General features: G+C 27.3%; 13 non-coding genes and 1 pseudogene across 13 annotated transcripts; all 14 read left to right on the top strand.

Annotated features, from left to right (window-relative positions):
• The first annotated feature begins 4,606 nt into the window (after nucleotides 1-4,606).
• LOC126749946 (5S ribosomal RNA) lies at nucleotides 4,607-4,724 on the top strand. The gene has a single exon (XR_007665491.1). It is a non-coding gene; the product is annotated as a 5S ribosomal RNA (ribosomal RNA).
• Nucleotides 4,725-5,652: 928 nt separating this feature from the next.
• Nucleotides 5,653-5,770, top strand: LOC126749945 (5S ribosomal RNA). Its single transcript, XR_007665490.1, has one exon. It is a non-coding gene; the product is annotated as a 5S ribosomal RNA (ribosomal RNA).
• Nucleotides 5,771-6,657: 887 nt separating this feature from the next.
• LOC126749944 (5S ribosomal RNA) lies at nucleotides 6,658-6,775 on the top strand. The gene has a single exon (XR_007665489.1). It is a non-coding gene; the product is annotated as a 5S ribosomal RNA (ribosomal RNA).
• A 926-nt stretch (nucleotides 6,776-7,701) lies between these two features.
• On the top strand, nucleotides 7,702-7,819 carry LOC126749943 (5S ribosomal RNA). The gene has a single exon (XR_007665488.1). It is a non-coding gene; the product is annotated as a 5S ribosomal RNA (ribosomal RNA).
• A 572-nt stretch (nucleotides 7,820-8,391) lies between these two features.
• LOC126749942 (5S ribosomal RNA) lies at nucleotides 8,392-8,509 on the top strand. Its single transcript, XR_007665487.1, has one exon. It is a non-coding gene; the product is annotated as a 5S ribosomal RNA (ribosomal RNA).
• A 4,411-nt stretch (nucleotides 8,510-12,920) lies between these two features.
• On the top strand, nucleotides 12,921-13,038 carry LOC126749941 (5S ribosomal RNA). Its single transcript, XR_007665486.1, has one exon. It is a non-coding gene; the product is annotated as a 5S ribosomal RNA (ribosomal RNA).
• A 927-nt stretch (nucleotides 13,039-13,965) lies between these two features.
• Nucleotides 13,966-14,083, top strand: LOC126749940 (5S ribosomal RNA). The gene has a single exon (XR_007665485.1). It is a non-coding gene; the product is annotated as a 5S ribosomal RNA (ribosomal RNA).
• Nucleotides 14,084-14,969: 886 nt separating this feature from the next.
• Nucleotides 14,970-15,087, top strand: LOC126749952 (5S ribosomal RNA). Its single transcript, XR_007665496.1, has one exon. It is a non-coding gene; the product is annotated as a 5S ribosomal RNA (ribosomal RNA).
• A 928-nt stretch (nucleotides 15,088-16,015) lies between these two features.
• LOC126749951 (5S ribosomal RNA) lies at nucleotides 16,016-16,133 on the top strand. Its single transcript, XR_007665495.1, has one exon. It is a non-coding gene; the product is annotated as a 5S ribosomal RNA (ribosomal RNA).
• Nucleotides 16,134-16,713: 580 nt separating this feature from the next.
• LOC126749948 (5S ribosomal RNA) lies at nucleotides 16,714-16,833 on the top strand (annotated as a pseudogene).
• Nucleotides 16,834-18,587: 1,754 nt separating this feature from the next.
• Nucleotides 18,588-18,705, top strand: LOC126749950 (5S ribosomal RNA). The gene has a single exon (XR_007665494.1). It is a non-coding gene; the product is annotated as a 5S ribosomal RNA (ribosomal RNA).
• Nucleotides 18,706-19,640: 935 nt separating this feature from the next.
• Nucleotides 19,641-19,758, top strand: LOC126749949 (5S ribosomal RNA). Its single transcript, XR_007665493.1, has one exon. It is a non-coding gene; the product is annotated as a 5S ribosomal RNA (ribosomal RNA).
• Nucleotides 19,759-20,506: 748 nt separating this feature from the next.
• LOC126749939 (5S ribosomal RNA) lies at nucleotides 20,507-20,624 on the top strand. Its single transcript, XR_007665484.1, has one exon. It is a non-coding gene; the product is annotated as a 5S ribosomal RNA (ribosomal RNA).
• Nucleotides 20,625-21,373: 749 nt separating this feature from the next.
• On the top strand, nucleotides 21,374-21,492 carry LOC126749947 (5S ribosomal RNA). Its single transcript, XR_007665492.1, has one exon. It is a non-coding gene; the product is annotated as a 5S ribosomal RNA (ribosomal RNA).
• The last annotated feature ends 782 nt before the right edge of the window (nucleotides 21,493-22,274 follow it).

Here is a 22,274-nt window from a genome sequence, read left to right as displayed (position 1 = left end):
ACACATCTCGTGAGAGTATACTTATAGAGTACATGAATGCCACTCTGGGAAATATATAATATTTTTTTTTTTTTTTTTTTTTTTTTAATGCTTCTAAACACACCCCTACAGTTATTTTACATACCAATATTTTTCCAATATTTTTTTAATTAAAATATTCAGTGCATAATATGAGATCATTAAGAGTGCTCTCATCAATTTTAATAATTTTATGTATTGCTAAATACTTATATACTTATAGAGTACATGAATGCCACTCCGGGAAATATATAATATTTTTTTTTTTTTTTTTTTTTTTTTAATGCTTCTAAACACACCCCTACAATTATTTTACATACCAATATTTTTTTTAATTAAAATATTCAGTGCATAATATGAGATCATTAAGAGTGCTCTCATCAATTTTAATAATTTTATGTATTGCTAAATACTTATATACTTATAGAGTACATGAATGCCACTCCGGGAAATATATAATATTTTTTTTTTTTTTTTTTTTTTTTTAATGCTTCTAAACACACCCCTACAATTATTTTACATACCAATATTTTTTCAATATTTTTTTTATTAAAATATTCAGTGCATAATATGAGATCATTAAGAGTGCTCTCATCAATTTTAATAATTTTATGTATTGCTAAATACTTATATACTTATAGAGTACATGAATGCCACTCCGGGAAATATATAATATTTTTTTTTTTTTTTTTTTTTTTTTTAATGCTTCTAAACACACCCCTACAATTATTTTACATACCAATATTTTTTCAATATTTTTTTTTTATTAAAATATTCAGTGCATAATATGAGATCATTAAGAGTGCTCTCATCAATTTTAATAATTTTATGTATTGCTAAATACTTATATACTTATAGAGTACATGAATGCCACTCCGGGAAATATATAATGGGCAGGGTCTATTTTATGAAAATATTCAGTGCATAATATGAGATCATTAAGAGTGCCTCATCAATTTTAATAATTTTTAAATATTGCTAAATACTTATATACTTATAGAGTACATGAATGCCACTCCGGGAAATATATAATGGGCAGGGTCTATTTTATGAAAATATTCAGTGCATAATATGAGATCATTAAGAGTGCTCTCATCAATTTTAATAATTTTTAAATATTGCTAAATACTTATATACTTATAGAGTACATGAATGCCACTCCGGGAAATATATAATAGGCAGGGTCTATTTTATGAAAATATTCAGTGCATAATATGAGATCATTAAGAGTGCTCTCATCAATTTTAATAATTTTATGTATTGCTAAATACTTATATACTTATAGAGTACATGAATGCCACTCCGGGAAATATATAATGGGCAGGGTCTATTTTATGAAAATATTCAGTGCATAATATGAGATCATTAAGAGTGCTCTCATCAATTTTAATAATTTTTAAATATTGCTAAATACTTATATACTTATAGAGTACATGAATGCCACTCCGGGAAATATATAATAGGCAGGGTCTATTTTATGAAAATATTCAGTGCATAATATGAGATCATTAAGAGTGCTCTCATCAATTTTAATAATTTTAAGTATTGCTAAATACTTATATACTCAAGAGTACATGAATGCCACTCCGGGAAATATATAATGGGCAACGGCCATGCTTCTAAACACACCCCTACAATTATTTTACATACCAATATTTTTTTTAATTAAAATATTCAGTGCATAATATGAGATCATTAAGAGTGCTCTCATCAATTTTAATAATTTTAAGTATATATACCAATATTTTTTTTAATTAAAATATTCAGTGCATAATATGAGATCATTAAGAGTGCTCTCATCAATTTTAATAATTTTATGTATTGCTAAATACTTATATACTTATAGAGTACATGAATGCCACTCCGGGAAATATATAATGGGCAGGGTCTATTTTATGAAAATATTCAGTGCATAATATGAGATCATTAAGAGTGCCTCATCAATTTTAATAATTTTATGTATTGCTAAATACTTATATACTTATAGAGTACATGAATGCCACTCTGGGAAATATATAATATTTTTTTTTTTTTTTTTTTTTTTTTTAATGCTTCTAAACACACCCCTACAGTTATTTTACATACCAATATTTTTTCAATATTTTTTTTATTAAAATATTCAGTGCATAATATGAGATCATTAAGAGTGCTCTCATCAATTTTAATAATTTTATGTATTGCTAAATACTTATATACTTATAGAGTACATGAATGCCACTCCGGGAAATATATAATATTTTTTTTTTTTTTTTTTTTTTTTTAATGCTTCTAAACACACCCCTACAATTATTTTACATACCAATATTTTTTCAATATTTTTTTTATTAAAATATTCAGTGCATAATATGAGATCATTAAGAGTGCTCTCATCAATTTTAATAATTTTATGTATTGCTAAATACTTATATACTTATAGAGTACATGAATGCCACTCCGGGAAATATATAATATTTTTTTTTTTTTTTTTTTTTTTTTTAATGCTTCTAAACACACCCCTACAGTTATTTTACATACCAATATTTTTCCAATATTTTTTTAATTAAAATATTCAGTGCATAATATGAGATCATTAAGAGTGCCTCATCAATTTTAATAATTTTTAAATATTGCTAAATACTTATATACTTATAGAGTACATGAATGCCACTCCGGGAAATATATAATGGGCAGGGTCTATTTTATGAAAATATTCAGTGCATAATATGAGATCATTAAGAGTGCCTCATCAATTTTAATAATTTTTAAATATTGCTAAATACTTATATACTTATAGAGTACATGAATGCCACTCCGGGAAATATATAATGGGCAGGGTCTATTTTATGAAAATATTCAGTGCATAATATGAGATCATTAAGAGTGCTCTCATCAATTTTAATAATTTTATGTATTGCTAAATACTTATATACTTATAGAGTACATGAATGCCACTCCGGGAAATATATAATGGGCAGGGTCTATTTTATGAAAATATTCAGTGCATAATATGAGATCATTAAGAGTGCCTCATCAATTTTAATAATTTTATGTATTGCTAAATACTTATATACTTATAGAGTACATGAATGCCACTCTGGGAAATATATAATATTTTTTTTTTTTTTTTTTTTTTTTTTAATGCTTCTAAACACACCCCTACAGTTATTTTACATACCAATATTTTTTCAATATTTTTTTTATTAAAATATTCAGTGCATAATATGAGATCATTAAGAGTGCTCTCATCAATTTTAATAATTTTATGTATTGCTAAATACTTATATACTTATAGAGTACATGAATGCCACTCCGGGAAATATATAATATTTTTTTTTTTTTTTTTTTTTTTTTAATGCTTCTAAACACACCCCTACAATTATTTTACATACCAATATTTTTTCAATATTTTTTTTATTAAAATATTCAGTGCATAATATGAGATCATTAAGAGTGCTCTCATCAATTTTAATAATTTTATGTATTGCTAAATACTTATATACTTATAGAGTACATGAATGCCACTCCGGGAAATATATAATATTTTTTTTTTTTTTTTTTTTTTTTTTAATGCTTCTAAACACACCCCTACAGTTATTTTACATACCAATATTTTTCCAATATTTTTTTAATTAAAATATTCAGTGCATAATATGAGATCATTAAGAGTGCCTCATCAATTTTAATAATTTTTAAATATTGCTAAATACTTATATACTTATAGAGTACATGAATGCCACTCCGGGAAATATATAATGGGCAGGGTCTATTTTATGAAAATATTCAGTGCATAATATGAGATCATTAAGAGTGCCTCATCAATTTTAATAATTTTTAAATATTGCTAAATACTTATATACTTATAGAGTACATGAATGCCACTCCGGGAAATATATAATGGGCAGGGTCTATTTTATGAAAATATTCAGTGCATAATATGAGATCATTAAGAGTGCCTCATCAATTTTAATAATTTTTAAATATTGCTAAATACTTATATACTTATAGAGTACATGAATGCCACTCTGGGAAATATATAATATTTTTTTTTTTTTTTTTTTTTTTTTAATGCTTCTAAACACACCCCTACAGTTATTTTACATACCAATATTTTTCCAATATTTTTTTAATTAAAATATTCAGTGCATAATATGAGATCATTAAGAGTGCCTCATCAATTTTAATAATTTTTAAATATTGCTAAATACTTATATACTTATAGAGTACATGAATGCCACTCCGGGAAATATATAATGGGCAGGGTCTATTTTATGAAAATATTCAGTGCATAATATGAGATCATTAAGAGTGCCTCATCAATTTTAATAATTTTATGTATTGCTAAATACTTATATACTTATAGAGTACATGAATGCCACTCTGGGAAATATATAATATTTTTTTTTTTTTTTTTTTTTTTTTTAATGCTTCTAAACACACCCCTACAGTTATTTTACATACCAATATTTTTCCAATATTTTTTTAATTAAAATATTCAGTGCATAATATGAGATCATTAAGAGTGCTCTCATCAATTTTAATAATTTTAAGTATTGCTAAATACTTATATACTTATAGAGTACATGAATGCCACTCCGGGAAATATATAATGGGCAACGGCCATACCACGCTGATATACCGGTTCTCGTCCGATCACCGAAGTCAAGCAGCGTCGGGCGTGGTTAGTACTTGGATGGGTGACCGCTTGGGAACACCACGTGCTGTTGTCTTTTTTTTTTTTTTTTTTTTTTTTTTTTAATGCTTCTAAACACACCCCTACAGTTATTTTACATACCAATATTTTTCCAATATTTTTTTAATTAAAATATTCAGTGCATAATATGAGATCATTAAGAGTGCCTCATCAATTTTAATAATTTTTAAATATTGCTAAATACTTATATACTTATAGAGTACATGAATGCCACTCCGGGAAATATATAATGGGCAGGGTCTATTTTATGAAAATATTCAGTGCATAATATGAGATCATTAAGAGTGCCTCATCAATTTTAATAATTTTTAAATATTGCTAAATACTTATATACTTATAGAGTACATGAATGCCACTCTGGGAAATATATAATATTTTTTTTTTTTTTTTTTTTTTTTTTAATGCTTCTAAACACACCCCTACAGTTATTTTACATACCAATATTTTTCCAATATTTTTTTAATTAAAATATTCAGTGCATAATATGAGATCATTAAGAGTGCCTCATCAATTTTAATAATTTTTAAATATTGCTAAATACTTATATACTTATAGAGTACATGAATGCCACTCCGGGAAATATATAATGGGCAGGGTCTATTTTATGAAAATATTCAGTGCATAATATGAGATCATTAAGAGTGCCTCATCAATTTTAATAATTTTATGTATTGCTAAATACTTATATACTTATAGAGTACATGAATGCCACTCTGGGAAATATATAATATTTTTTTTTTTTTTTTTTTTTTTTTAATGCTTCTAAACACACCCCTACAGTTATTTTACATACCAATATTTTTCCAATATTTTTTTAATTAAAATATTCAGTGCATAATATGAGATCATTAAGAGTGCTCTCATCAATTTTAATAATTTTAAGTATTGCTAAATACTTATATACTTATAGAGTACATGAATGCCACTCCGGGAAATATATAATGGGCAACGGCCATACCACGCTGATATACCGGTTCTCGTCCGATCACCGAAGTCAAGCAGCGTCGGGCGTGGTTAGTACTTGGATGGGTGACCGCTTGGGAACACCACGTGCTGTTGTCTTTTTTTTTTTTTTTTTTTTTTTTTTTTAATGCTTCTAAACACACCCCTACAGTTATTTTACATACCAATATTTTTCCAATATTTTTTTAATTAAAATATTCAGTGCATAATATGAGATCATTAAGAGTGCCTCATCAATTTTAATAATTTTTAAATATTGCTAAATACTTATATACTTATAGAGTACATGAATGCCACTCCGGGAAATATATAATGGGCAGGGTCTATTTTATGAAAATATTCAGTGCATAATATGAGATCATTAAGAGTGCCTCATCAATTTTAATAATTTTTAAATATTGCTAAATACTTATATACTTATAGAGTACATGAATGCCACTCCGGGAAATATATAATGGGCAGGGTCTATTTTATGAAAATATTCAGTGCATAATATGAGATCATTAAGAGTGCCTCATCAATTTTAATAATTTTTAAATATTGCTAAATACTTATATACTTATAGAGTACATGAATGCCACTCCGGGAAATATATAATGGGCAGGGTCTATTTTATGAAAATATTCAGTGCATAATATGAGATCATTAAGAGTGCTCTCATCAATTTTAATAATTTTATGTATTGCTAAATACTTATATACTTATAGAGTACATGAATGCCACTCCGGGAAATATATAATGGGCAGGGTCTATTTTATGAAAATATTCAGTGCATAATATGAGATCATTAAGAGTGCTCTCATCAATTTTAATAATTTTAAGTATATATACCAATATTTTTTTTTATTAAAATTAAAATATTCAAATATTCAGTGCATAATATGAGATCATTAAGAGTGCTCTCATCAATTTTAATAATTTTATGTATTGCTAAATACTTATATACTTATAGAGTACATGAATGCCACTCCGGGAAATATATAATGGGCAACGGCCATACCACGCTGATATACCGGTTCTCGTCCGATCACCGAAGTCAAGCAGCGTCGGGCGTGGTTAGTACTTGGATGGGTGACCGCTTGGGAACACCACGTGCTGTTGTCTTTTTTTTTTTTTTTTTTTTTTTTTTTAATGCTTCTAAACACACCCCTACAGTTATTTTACATACCAATATTTTTCCAATATTTTTTTAATTAAAATATTCAGTGCATAATATGAGATCATTAAGAGTGCCTCATCAATTTTAATAATTTTTAAATATTGCTAAATACTTATATACTTATAGAGTACATGAATGCCACTCCGGGAAATATATAATGGGCAGGGTCTATTTTATGAAAATATTCAGTGCATAATATGAGATCATTAAGAGTGCCTCATCAATTTTAATAATTTTTAAATATTGCTAAATACTTATATACTTATAGAGTACATGAATGCCACTCTGGGAAATATATAATATTTTTTTTTTTTTTTTTTTTTTTTTAATGCTTCTAAACACACCCCTACAGTTATTTTACATACCAATATTTTTCCAATATTTTTTTAATTAAAATATTCAGTGCATAATATGAGATCATTAAGAGTGCCTCATCAATTTTAATAATTTTTAAATATTGCTAAATACTTATATACTTATAGAGTACATGAATGCCACTCCGGGAAATATATAATGGGCAGGGTCTATTTTATGAAAATATTCAGTGCATAATATGAGATCATTAAGAGTGCCTCATCAATTTTAATAATTTTATGTATTGCTAAATACTTATATACTTATAGAGTACATGAATGCCACTCTGGGAAATATATAATATTTTTTTTTTTTTTTTTTTTTTTTTAATGCTTCTAAACACACCCCTACAGTTATTTTACATACCAATATTTTTCCAATATTTTTTTAATTAAAATATTCAGTGCATAATATGAGATCATTAAGAGTGCTCTCATCAATTTTAATAATTTTAAGTATTGCTAAATACTTATATACTTATAGAGTACATGAATGCCACTCCGGGAAATATATAATGGGCAACGGCCATACCACGCTGATATACCGGTTCTCGTCCGATCACCGAAGTCAAGCAGCGTCGGGCGTGGTTAGTACTTGGATGGGTGACCGCTTGGGAACACCACGTGCTGTTGTCTTTTTTTTTTTTTTTTTTTTTTTTTTTTAATGCTTCTAAACACACCCCTACAGTTATTTTACATACCAATATTTTTCCAATATTTTTTTAATTAAAATATTCAGTGCATAATATGAGATCATTAAGAGTGCCTCATCAATTTTAATAATTTTTAAATATTGCTAAATACTTATATACTTATAGAGTACATGAATGCCACTCCGGGAAATATATAATGGGCAGGGTCTATTTTATGAAAATATTCAGTGCATAATATGAGATCATTAAGAGTGCCTCATCAATTTTAATAATTTTATGTATTGCTAAATACTTATATACTTATAGAGTACATGAATGCCACTCTGGGAAATATATAATATTTTTTTTTTTTTTTTTTTTTTTTTTAATGCTTCTAAACACACCCCTACAGTTATTTTACATACCAATATTTTTCCAATATTTTTTTAATTAAAATATTCAGTGCATAATATGAGATCATTAAGAGTGCTCTCATCAATTTTAATAATTTTAAGTATTGCTAAATACTTATATACTTATAGAGTACATGAATGCCACTCCGGGAAATATATAATGGGCAACGGCCATACCACGCTGATATACCGGTTCTCGTCCGATCACCGAAGTCAAGCAGCGTCGGGCGTGGTTAGTACTTGGATGGGTGACCGCTTGGGAACACCACGTGCTGTTGTCTTTTTTTTTTTTTTTTTTTTTTTTTTTAATGCTTCTAAACACACCCCTACAGTTATTTTACATACCAATATTTTTCCAATATTTTTTTAATTAAAATATTCAGTGCATAATATGAGATCATTAAGAGTGCCTCATCAATTTTAATAATTTTTAAATATTGCTAAATACTTATATACTTATAGAGTACATGAATGCCACTCCGGGAAATATATAATGGGCAGGGTCTATTTTATGAAAATATTCAGTGCATAATATGAGATCATTAAGAGTGCCTCATCAATTTTAATAATTTTTAAATATTGCTAAATACTTATATACTTATAGAGTACATGAATGCCACTCCGGGAAATATATAATGGGCAGGGTCTATTTTATGAAAATATTCAGTGCATAATATGAGATCATTAAGAGTGCCTCATCAATTTTAATAATTTTTAAATATTGCTAAATACTTATATACTTATAGAGTACATGAATGCCACTCCGGGAAATATATAATATTTTTTTTTTTTTTTTTTTTTTTTTTAATGCTTCTAAACACACCCCTACAATTATTTTACATACCAATATTTTTTCAATATTTTTTTTTTATTAAAATATTCAGTGCATAATATGAGATCATTAAGAGTGCTCTCATCAATTTTAATAATTTTATGTATTGCTAAATACTTATATACTTATAGAGTACATGAATGCCACTCCGGGAAATATATAATGGGCAGGGTCTATTTTATGAAAATATTCAGTGCATAATATGAGATCATTAAGAGTGCCTCATCAATTTTAATAATTTTTAAATATTGCTAAATACTTATATACTTATAGAGTACATGAATGCCACTCCGGGAAATATATAATGGGCAGGGTCTATTTTATGAAAATATTCAGTGCATAATATGAGATCATTAAGAGTGCTCTCATCAATTTTAATAATTTTTAAATATTGCTAAATACTTATATACTTATAGAGTACATGAATGCCACTCCGGGAAATATATAATAGGCAGGGTCTATTTTATGAAAATATTCAGTGCATAATATGAGATCATTAAGAGTGCTCTCATCAATTTTAATAATTTTATGTATTGCTAAATACTTATATACTTATAGAGTACATGAATGCCACTCCGGGAAATATATAATGGGCAGGGTCTATTTTATGAAAATATTCAGTGCATAATATGAGATCATTAAGAGTGCTCTCATCAATTTTAATAATTTTTAAATATTGCTAAATACTTATATACTTATAGAGTACATGAATGCCACTCCGGGAAATATATAATAGGCAGGGTCTATTTTATGAAAATATTCAGTGCATAATATGAGATCATTAAGAGTGCTCTCATCAATTTTAATAATTTTAAGTATTGCTAAATACTTATATACTCAAGAGTACATGAATGCCACTCCGGGAAATATATAATGGGCAACGGCCATGCTTCTAAACACACCCCTACAATTATTTTACATACCAATATTTTTTTTAATTAAAATATTCAGTGCATAATATGAGATCATTAAGAGTGCTCTCATCAATTTTAATAATTTTAAGTATATATACCAATATTTTTTTTAATTAAAATATTCAGTGCATAATATGAGATCATTAAGAGTGCTCTCATCAATTTTAATAATTTTATGTATTGCTAAATACTTATATACTTATAGAGTACATGAATGCCACTCCGGGAAATATATAATGGGCAGGGTCTATTTTATGAAAATATTCAGTGCATAATATGAGATCATTAAGAGTGCCTCATCAATTTTAATAATTTTATGTATTGCTAAATACTTATATACTTATAGAGTACATGAATGCCACTCTGGGAAATATATAATATTTTTTTTTTTTTTTTTTTTTTTTTAATGCTTCTAAACACACCCCTACAGTTATTTTACATACCAATATTTTTTCAATATTTTTTTTATTAAAATATTCAGTGCATAATATGAGATCATTAAGAGTGCTCTCATCAATTTTAATAATTTTATGTATTGCTAAATACTTATATACTTATAGAGTACATGAATGCCACTCCGGGAAATATATAATATTTTTTTTTTTTTTTTTTTTTTTTTTAATGCTTCTAAACACACCCCTACAATTATTTTACATACCAATATTTTTTCAATATTTTTTTTATTAAAATATTCAGTGCATAATATGAGATCATTAAGAGTGCTCTCATCAATTTTAATAATTTTATGTATTGCTAAATACTTATATACTTATAGAGTACATGAATGCCACTCCGGGAAATATATAATATTTTTTTTTTTTTTTTTTTTTTTTTTTAATGCTTCTAAACACACCCCTACAGTTATTTTACATACCAATATTTTTCCAATATTTTTTTAATTAAAATATTCAGTGCATAATATGAGATCATTAAGAGTGCCTCATCAATTTTAATAATTTTTAAATATTGCTAAATACTTATATACTTATAGAGTACATGAATGCCACTCCGGGAAATATATAATGGGCAGGGTCTATTTTATGAAAATATTCAGTGCATAATATGAGATCATTAAGAGTGCCTCATCAATTTTAATAATTTTTAAATATTGCTAAATACTTATATACTTATAGAGTACATGAATGCCACTCCGGGAAATATATAATGGGCAGGGTCTATTTTATGAAAATATTCAGTGCATAATATGAGATCATTAAGAGTGCTCTCATCAATTTTAATAATTTTATGTATTGCTAAATACTTATATACTTATAGAGTACATGAATGCCACTCCGGGAAATATATAATGGGCAGGGTCTATTTTATGAAAATATTCAGTGCATAATATGAGATCATTAAGAGTGCCTCATCAATTTTAATAATTTTATGTATTGCTAAATACTTATATACTTATAGAGTACATGAATGCCACTCTGGGAAATATATAATATTTTTTTTTTTTTTTTTTTTTTTTTAATGCTTCTAAACACACCCCTACAGTTATTTTACATACCAATATTTTTTCAATATTTTTTTTATTAAAATATTCAGTGCATAATATGAGATCATTAAGAGTGCTCTCATCAATTTTAATAATTTTATGTATTGCTAAATACTTATATACTTATAGAGTACATGAATGCCACTCCGGGAAATATATAATATTTTTTTTTTTTTTTTTTTTTTTTTAATGCTTCTAAACACACCCCTACAATTATTTTACATACCAATATTTTTTCAATATTTTTTTTATTAAAATATTCAGTGCATAATATGAGATCATTAAGAGTGCTCTCATCAATTTTAATAATTTTATGTATTGCTAAATACTTATATACTTATAGAGTACATGAATGCCACTCCGGGAAATATATAATATTTTTTTTTTTTTTTTTTTTTTTTTTAATGCTTCTAAACACACCCCTACAGTTATTTTACATACCAATATTTTTCCAATATTTTTTTAATTAAAATATTCAGTGCATAATATGAGATCATTAAGAGTGCCTCATCAATTTTAATAATTTTTAAATATTGCTAAATACTTATATACTTATAGAGTACATGAATGCCACTCCGGGAAATATATAATGGGCAGGGTCTATTTTATGAAAATATTCAGTGCATAATATGAGATCATTAAGAGTGCCTCATCAATTTTAATAATTTTTAAATATTGCTAAATACTTATATACTTATAGAGTACATGAATGCCACTCCGGGAAATATATAATGGGCAGGGTCTATTTTATGAAAATATTCAGTGCATAATATGAGATCATTAAGAGTGCCTCATCAATTTTAATAATTTTTAAATATTGCTAAATACTTATATACTTATAGAGTACATGAATGCCACTCTGGGAAATATATAATATTTTTTTTTTTTTTTTTTTTTTTTTAATGCTTCTAAACACACCCCTACAGTTATTTTACATACCAATATTTTTCCAATATTTTTTTAATTAAAATATTCAGTGCATAATATGAGATCATTAAGAGTGCCTCATCAATTTTAATAATTTTTAAATATTGCTAAATACTTATATACTTATAGAGTACATGAATGCCACTCCGGGAAATATATAATGGGCAGGGTCTATTTTATGAAAATATTCAGTGCATAATATGAGATCATTAAGAGTGCCTCATCAATTTTAATAATTTTATGTATTGCTAAATACTTATATACTTATAGAGTACATGAATGCCACTCTGGGAAATATATAATATTTTTTTTTTTTTTTTTTTTTTTTTAATGCTTCTAAACACACCCCTACAGTTATTTTACATACCAATATTTTTCCAATATTTTTTTAATTAAAATATTCAGTGCATAATATGAGATCATTAAGAGTGCTCTCATCAATTTTAATAATTTTAAGTATTGCTAAATACTTATATACTTATAGAGTACATGAATGCCACTCCGGGAAATATATAATGGGCAACGGCCATACCACGCTGATATACCGGTTCTCGTCCGATCACCGAAGTCAAGCAGCGTCGGGCGTGGTTAGTACTTGGATGGGTGACCGCTTGGGAACACCACGTGCTGTTGTCTTTTTTTTTTTTTTTTTTTTTTTTTTTTAATGCTTCTAAACACACCCCTACAGTTATTTTACATACCAATATTTTTCCAATATTTTTTTAATTAAAATATTCAGTGCATAATATGAGATCATTAAGAGTGCCTCATCAATTTTAATAATTTTTAAATATTGCTAAATACTTATATACTTATAGAGTACATGAATGCCACTCCGGGAAATATATAATGGGCAGGGTCTATTTTATGAAAATATTCAGTGCATAATATGAGATCATTAAGAGTGCCTCATCAATTTTAATAATTTTTAAATATTGCTAAATACTTATATACTTATAGAGTACATGAATGCCACTCTGGGAAATATATAATATTTTTTTTTTTTTTTTTTTTTTTTTAATGCTTCTAAACACACCCCTACAGTTATTTTACATACCAATATTTTTCCAATATTTTTTTAATTAAAATATTCAGTGCATAATATGAGATCATTAAGAGTGCCTCATCAATTTTAATAATTTTTAAATATTGCTAAATACTTATATACTTATAGAGTACATGAATGCCACTCCGGGAAATATATAATGGGCAGGGTCTATTTTATGAAAATATTCAGTGCATAATATGAGATCATTAAGAGTGCCTCATCAATTTTAATAATTTTATGTATTGCTAAATACTTATATACTTATAGAGTACATGAATGCCACTCTGGGAAATATATAATATTTTTTTTTTTTTTTTTTTTTTTTTAATGCTTCTAAACACACCCCTACAGTTATTTTACATACCAATATTTTTCCAATATTTTTTTAATTAAAATATTCAGTGCATAATATGAGATCATTAAGAGTGCTCTCATCAATTTTAATAATTTTAAGTATTGCTAAATACTTATATACTTATAGAGTACATGAATGCCACTCCGGGAAATATATAATGGGCAACGGCCATACCACGCTGATATACCGGTTCTCGTCCGATCACCGAAGTCAAGCAGCGTCGGGCGTGGTTAGTACTTGGATGGGTGACCGCTTGGGAACACCACGTGCTGTTGTCTTTTTTTTTTTTTTTTTTTTTTTTTTTAATGCTTCTAAACACACCCCTACAGTTATTTTACATACCAATATTTTTCCAATATTTTTTTAATTAAAATATTCAGTGCATAATATGAGATCATTAAGAGTGCCTCATCAATTTTAATAATTTTTAAATATTGCTAAATACTTATATACTTATAGAGTACATGAATGCCACTCCGGGAAATATATAATGGGCAGGGTCTATTTTATGAAAATATTCAGTGCATAATATGAGATCATTAAGAGTGCCTCATCAATTTTAATAATTTTTAAATATTGCTAAATACTTATATACTTATAGAGTACATGAATGCCACTCCGGGAAATATATAATGGGCAGGGTCTATTTTATGAAAATATTCAGTGCATAATATGAGATCATTAAGAGTGCCTCATCAATTTTAATAATTTTTAAATATTGCTAAATACTTATATACTTATAGAGTACATGAATGCCACTCCGGGAAATATATAATGGGCAGGGTCTATTTTATGAAAATATTCAGTGCATAATATGAGATCATTAAGAGTGCTCTCATCAATTTTAATAATTTTATGTATTGCTAAATACTTATATACTTATAGAGTACATGAATGCCACTCCGGGAAATATATAATGGGCAGGGTCTATTTTATGAAAATATTCAGTGCATAATATGAGATCATTAAGAGTGCTCTCATCAATTTTAATAATTTTAAGTATATATACCAATATTTTTTTTTATTAAAATTAAAATATTCAAATATTCAGTGCATAATATGAGATCATTAAGAGTGCTCTCATCAATTTTAATAATTTTATGTATTGCTAAATACTTATATACTTATAGAGTACATGAATGCCACTCCGGGAAATATATAATGGGCAACGGCCATACCACGCTGATATACCGGTTCTCGTCCGATCACCGAAGTCAAGCAGCGTCGGGCGTGGTTAGTACTTGGATGGGTGACCGCTTGGGAACACCACGTGCTGTTGTCTTTTTTTTTTTTTTTTTTTTTTTTTTTAATGCTTCTAAACACACCCCTACAGTTATTTTACATACCAATATTTTTCCAATATTTTTTTAATTAAAATATTCAGTGCATAATATGAGATCATTAAGAGTGCCTCATCAATTTTAATAATTTTTAAATATTGCTAAATACTTATATACTTATAGAGTACATGAATGCCACTCCGGGAAATATATAATGGGCAGGGTCTATTTTATGAAAATATTCAGTGCATAATATGAGATCATTAAGAGTGCCTCATCAATTTTAATAATTTTTAAATATTGCTAAATACTTATATACTTATAGAGTACATGAATGCCACTCTGGGAAATATATAATATTTTTTTTTTTTTTTTTTTTTTTTTTAATGCTTCTAAACACACCCCTACAGTTATTTTACATACCAATATTTTTCCAATATTTTTTTAATTAAAATATTCAGTGCATAATATGAGATCATTAAGAGTGCCTCATCAATTTTAATAATTTTTAAATATTGCTAAATACTTATATACTTATAGAGTACATGAATGCCACTCCGGGAAATATATAATGGGCAGGGTCTATTTTATGAAAATATTCAGTGCATAATATGAGATCATTAAGAGTGCCTCATCAATTTTAATAATTTTATGTATTGCTAAATACTTATATACTTATAGAGTACATGAATGCCACTCTGGGAAATATATAATATTTTTTTTTTTTTTTTTTTTTTTTTAATGCTTCTAAACACACCCCTACAGTTATTTTACATACCAATATTTTTCCAATATTTTTTTAATTAAAATATTCAGTGCATAATATGAGATCATTAAGAGTGCTCTCATCAATTTTAATAATTTTAAGTATTGCTAAATACTTATATACTTATAGAGTACATGAATGCCACTCCGGGAAATATATAATGGGGCAACGGCCATACCACGCTGATATACCGGTTCTCGTCCGATCACCGAAGTCAAGCAGCGTCGGGCGTGGTTAGTACTTGGATGGGTGACCGCTTGGGAACACCACGTGCTGTTGTCTTTTTTTTTTTTTTTTTTTTTTTTTTTTTTAATGCTTCTAAACACACCCCTACAGTTATTTTACATACCAATATTTTTCCAATATTTTTTTAATTAAAATATTCAGTGCATAATATGAGATCATTAAGAGTGCCTCATCAATTTTAATAATTTTTAAATATTGCTAAATACTTATATACTTATAGAGTACATGAATGCCACTCCGGGAAATATATAATGGGCAGGGGTCTATTTTATGAAAATATTCAGTGCATAATATGAGATCATTAAGAGTGCCTCATCAATTTTAATAATTTTATGTATTGCTAAATACTTATATACTTATAGAGTACATGAATGCCACTCTGGGAAATATATAATATTTTTTTTTTTTTTTTTTTTTTTTTTTTAATGCTTCTAAACACACCCCTACAGTTATTTTACATACCAATATTTTTTCCAATATTTTTTTAATTAAAATATTCAGTGCATAATATGAGATCATTAAGAGTGCTCTCATCAATTTTAATAATGTTTAAGTATTGCTAAATACTTATATACTTATAGAGTACATGAATGCCACTCCGAGGAAATATATATTGGGCAACGGCCATACCACGCTGATATACCGGTTCTCGTCCGATCACCGAAGTCAAGCAGCGTCGGGCCGTGTGTTAGTACTTGGATGGGTGACCGCTTGGGAACACCACGTGCTGTTGTCTTTTTTTTTTCTTTTTTTTTTTTTTTTTTTTAATGCTTCTAAACACACCCCTACAGTTTATTTTTACATACCAATATTTTCTCCAATATTTTTTTTAATTAAAATATTCAGTGCATAATATGAGATCATTAAGAGTGCGCTCATCAATTTTAATAATTTTTTAAATATTGGCTAAATACTTATATACTTATAGAGTACATGAATGCCACTCCGGGAAATATATAATGGGCAGGGTCTATTTTATGAAAATATTCAGTGCATAATATGAGATCATTAAGAGTGCCTCATCAATTTTAATAATTTTTAAATATTGCTAAATACTTATATACTTATAGAGTACATGAATGCCACTCCGGGAAATATATAATGGGGCAGGGTCTATTTTATGAAAATATTCAGTGCATAATATGAGATCATTAAGAGCTGCCTCATCAATTTTAATAATTTTTTAAATATTGCTAAATACTTATATACTTATAGAGTACATGAATGCCACTCCGGGAAATATATAATGGGCAGGGTCTATTTTATGAAAATATTCAGTGCATAATATGAGATCATTAAGAGTGCTCTCATCAATTTTAATAATTTTATGTATTGCTAAATACTTATATACTTATAGAGTACATGAATGCCACTCCGGGAAATATATAATGGGCAGGGTCTATTTTATGAAAATATTCAGTGCATAATATGAGATCATTAAGAGTGCCTCATCAATTTTAATAATTTTTAAATATTGCTAAATACTTATATACTTATAGAGTACATGAATGCCACTCCGGGAAATATATAATGGGCAGGGTCTATTTTATGAAATATTCAGTGCATAATATGAGATCATTAAGAGTGCCTCATCAATTTTAATAATTTTATAAATATTGCTAAATACTTATATACTTATAGAGTACATGAATGCCACTCCGGGAAATATATAATGGGCAGGGTCTATTTTATGAAAATATTCAGTGCATAATATGAGATCATTAAGAGTGCTCTCATCAATTTTAATAATTTTATGTATTGCTAAATACTTATATACTTATAGAGTACATGAATGCCACTCCGGGAAATATATAATGGGCAGGGTCTATTTTATGAAAATATTCAGTGCATAATATGAGATCATTAAGAGTGCCTCATCAATTTTAATAATTTTTAAATATTGCTAAATACTTATATACTTATAGAGTACATGAATGCCACTCCGGGAAATATATAATGGGCAGGGTCTATTTTTATGAAAATATTCAGTGCATAATATGAGATCATTAAGAGTGCCTCATCAATTTTAATAATTTTTAAATATTGCTAAATACTTATATACTTATAGAGTACATGAATGCCACTCCGGGAAATATATAATGGGCAGGGTCTATTTTATGAAAATATTCAGTGCATAATATGAGATCATTAAGAGTGCTCTCATCAATTTTAATAATTTTATGTATTGCTAAATACTTATATACTTATAGAGTACATGAATGCCACTCCGGGAAATATATAATGGGCAGGGTCTATTTTATGAAAATATTCAGTGCATAATATGAGATCATTAAGAGTGCTCTCATCAATTTTAATAATTTTAAGTATATATACCAATATTTTTTTTTATTAAAATTAAAATATTCAAATATTTCAGTGCATAATATGAGATCATTAAGAGTGCTCTCATCAATTTTAATAATTTTATGTATTGCTAAATACTTATATACTTATAGAGTACATGAATGCCACTCCGGGAAATATATAATGGGCAACGGCCATACCACGCTGATATACCGGTTCTCGTCCGATCACCGAAGTCAAGCAGCGTCGGGCGTGGTTAGTACTTGGATGGGTGACCGCTTGGGAACACCACGTGCTGTTGTCTTTTTTTTTTTTTTTTTTTTTTTTTTTTAATGCTTCTAAACACCACCCCCTACAGTTATTTTACATACCAATATTTTTCCAATATTTTTTTTAATTAAAATATTCAGTGCATAATATGAGATCATTAAGAGTGCCTCATCAATTTTAATAATTTTTAAATATTGCTAAATACTTATATACTTATAGAGTACATGAATGCCACTCCGGGAAATATATAATGGGCAGGGTCTATTTTATGAAAATATTCAGTGCATAATATGAGATCATTAAGAGTGCCTCATCAATTTTAATAATTTTTAAATATTGCTAAATACTTATATACTTATAGAGTACATGAATGCCACTCTGGGAAATATATAATATTTTTTTTTTTTTTTTTTTTTTGTTAATGCTTCTAAACACACCCCCTACAGTTATTTTACATACCAATATTTTTCCAATATTTTTTTAATTAAAATATTCAGTGCATAATATGAGATCATTAAGAGTGCCTCATCAATTTTTAATAATTTTTAAATATTGCTAAATACTTATATACTTATAGAGTACATGAATGCCACTCCGGGAAATATATAATGGGCAGGGTCTATTTTATGAAAATATTCAGTGCATAATATGAGATCATTAAGAGTGCTCTCATCAATTTTAATAATTTTATGTATTGCTAAATACTTATATACTTATAGAGTACATGAATGCCACTCTGGGAAATATATAATATTTTTTTTTTTTTTTTTTTTTTTTTTAATGCTTCTAAACACACCCCTACAGTTATATTACATACCAATATTTTTCCAATATTTTTTTAATTAAAATATTCAGTGCATAATATGAGATCATTAAGAGTGCTCTCATCAATTTTAATAATTTTAAGTATTGCTAAATACTTATATACTTATAGAGTACATGAATGCCACTCCGGGAAATATATTAATGGGCAACGGCCATACCACGCTGATATACCGGTTCTCGTCCGATCACCGAAGTCAAGCAGCGTCGGGCGTGGTTAGTACTTGGATGGGTGACCGCTTGGGAACACCACGTGCTGTTGTCTTTTTTTTTTTTTTTTTTTTTTTTTTTAATGCTTCTAAACACACCCCTACAGTTATTTTACATACCAATATTTTTCCAATATTTTTTTTAATTAAAATATTCAGTGCATAATATGAGATCATTAAGAGTGCCTCATCAATTTTAATAATTTTTAAATATTGCTAAATACTTATATACTTATAGAGTACATGAATGCCACTCCGGGAAATATATAATGGGCAGGGTCTATTTTTATGAAAATATTCAGTGCATAATATGAGATCATAAGAGTGCCTCATCAATTTTAATAATTTTTAAATATTGCTAAATACTTATATACTTATAGAGTACATGAATGCCACTCCGGGAAATATATAATGGGCAGGGTCTATATTTTATGAAAATATTCAGTGCATAATATGAGATCATTAAGAGTGCTCTCATCAATTTTAATAATTTTTATGTATTGCTAAATACTTATATACTTATAGAGTACATGAATGCCACTCCGGGAAATATATAATGGGCAGGGTCTATTTTATGAAAATATTCAGTGCATAATATGAGATCATTAAGAGTGCTCTCATCAATTTTAATAATTTTAAGTATATATACCAATATTTTTTTTTATTAAAATTAAAATATTCAAATATTCAGTGCATAATATGAGATCATTAAGAGTGCTCTCATCAATTTTAATAATTTTATGTATTGCTAAATACTTATATACTTATAGAGTACATGAATGCCACTCCGGGAAATATATAATGGGCAACGGCCATACCACGCTGATATACCGGTTCTCGTCCGATCACCGAAGTCAAGCAGCGTCGGGCGTGGTTAGTACTTGGATGGGTGACCGCTTGGGAACACCACGTGCTGTTGTCTTTTTTTTTTTTTTTTTTTTTTTTTTTAATGCTTCTAAACACACCCCTACAGTTATTTTACATACCAATATTTTTCCAATATTTTTTTAATTAAAATATTCAGTGCATAATATGAGATCATTAAGAGTGCCTCATCAATTTTAATAATTTTTAATATTGCTAAATACTTTATATACTTATAGAGTACATCGAATGCCACTCCGGGAAAATATATAATGGGCAGGGTCTATTTTATGAAAATATTCAGTGCATAATATGAGATCATTTAGAGTGCCTCATCAATTTTAATAATTGTTTAAATATTGCTAAATACTTATATACTTATAGAGTACATGAATGCCACTCCGGGAAATATATAATGGGCAGGGTCTATTTTATGAAAATATTCAGTGCATAATACTGAGATCATTAAGAGTGCTCTCATCAATTTTAATAATTTTATGTATTGCTAAATACTTATATACTTATAGGAGTACATGAATGCCACTCCGGGAAATATATAATGGGCAGGGTCTATTTTTATGAAAATATTCAGTGCATAATATGAGATCATTAAGAGTGCTCTCATCAATTTTAATAATTTTAAGTATATATACCAATATTTTTTTTTTATTAAAATTAAAATATTCAAATATTCAGTGCTGATATATGAGATCATTAAGAGTGCTCATCATTTTAATAATTTTATGTATTGCTAAATACTTATATACTTATAGAGTACATGAATGCCACTCCGGGAAATATATAATGGGCAACGGCCATACCACGCTGATATACCGGTTCTCGTCCCGATCACCGAAGTCAAGCAGCGTCGGGCGTGGTTAGTACTTGGATGGGTGACCGCTTGGGAACACCACGTGCTGTTGTCTTTTTGTTTTTTTTTTTTTTTTTTTTTTTTAATGCTTCTAAACACACCCCTACAGTTATTTTACATACCAATATTTTTCCAATATTTTTTTTAATTAAAATATTCAGTGCATAATATGAGATCATTAAGAGTGCCTCATCAATTTTAATAATTTTTAAATATTGCTAAATACTTATATACTTATAGAGTACATGAATGCCACTCCGGGAAATATATAATGGGCAGGGTCTATTTTATGAAAATATTCAGTGCATAATATGAGATCATTAAGAGTGCCTCATCAATTTTATAATTTTTAAATATTGCTAAATACTTATATACTTATAGAGTACATGAATGCCACTCTGGGAAATATATAATATTTTTTTTTTTTTTTTTTTTTTTTTAATGCTTCTAAACACACCCCTACAGTTATTTTACATACCAATATTTTTCCAATATTTTTTTAATTAAAATATTCAGTGCATAATATGAGATCATTAAGAGTGCCTCATCAATTTTAATAATTTTTAAATATTGCTAAATACTTATATACTTATAGAGTACATGAATGCCACTCCGGGAAATATATACATGGGCAGGGTCTATTTTATGAAAATATTCAGTGCATAATATGAGATCATTAAGAGTGCCTCATCAATTTTAATAATTTTATGTATTGCCTAAATACTTATATAACTTATAGAGTACATGAATGCCACTCTGGGAAATATATAATATTTTTTTTTTTTTTTTTTTTTTTTTTTAATGGCTTCTAAACACACCCACTCTCACGAGATGTGG

The sequence above is a fragment of the Anthonomus grandis genome, unplaced genomic scaffold, assembly GCF_022605725.1.
Source record: "Anthonomus grandis grandis unplaced genomic scaffold, icAntGran1.3 ctg00000937.1, whole genome shotgun sequence".
In the NCBI taxonomy this organism is placed as follows: domain Eukaryota; kingdom Metazoa; phylum Arthropoda; class Insecta; order Coleoptera; family Curculionidae; genus Anthonomus; species Anthonomus grandis.
The sequence above is the reverse complement of the archived record's forward strand: the minus strand, read 5'-3'. Positions and strand labels throughout refer to the sequence as shown.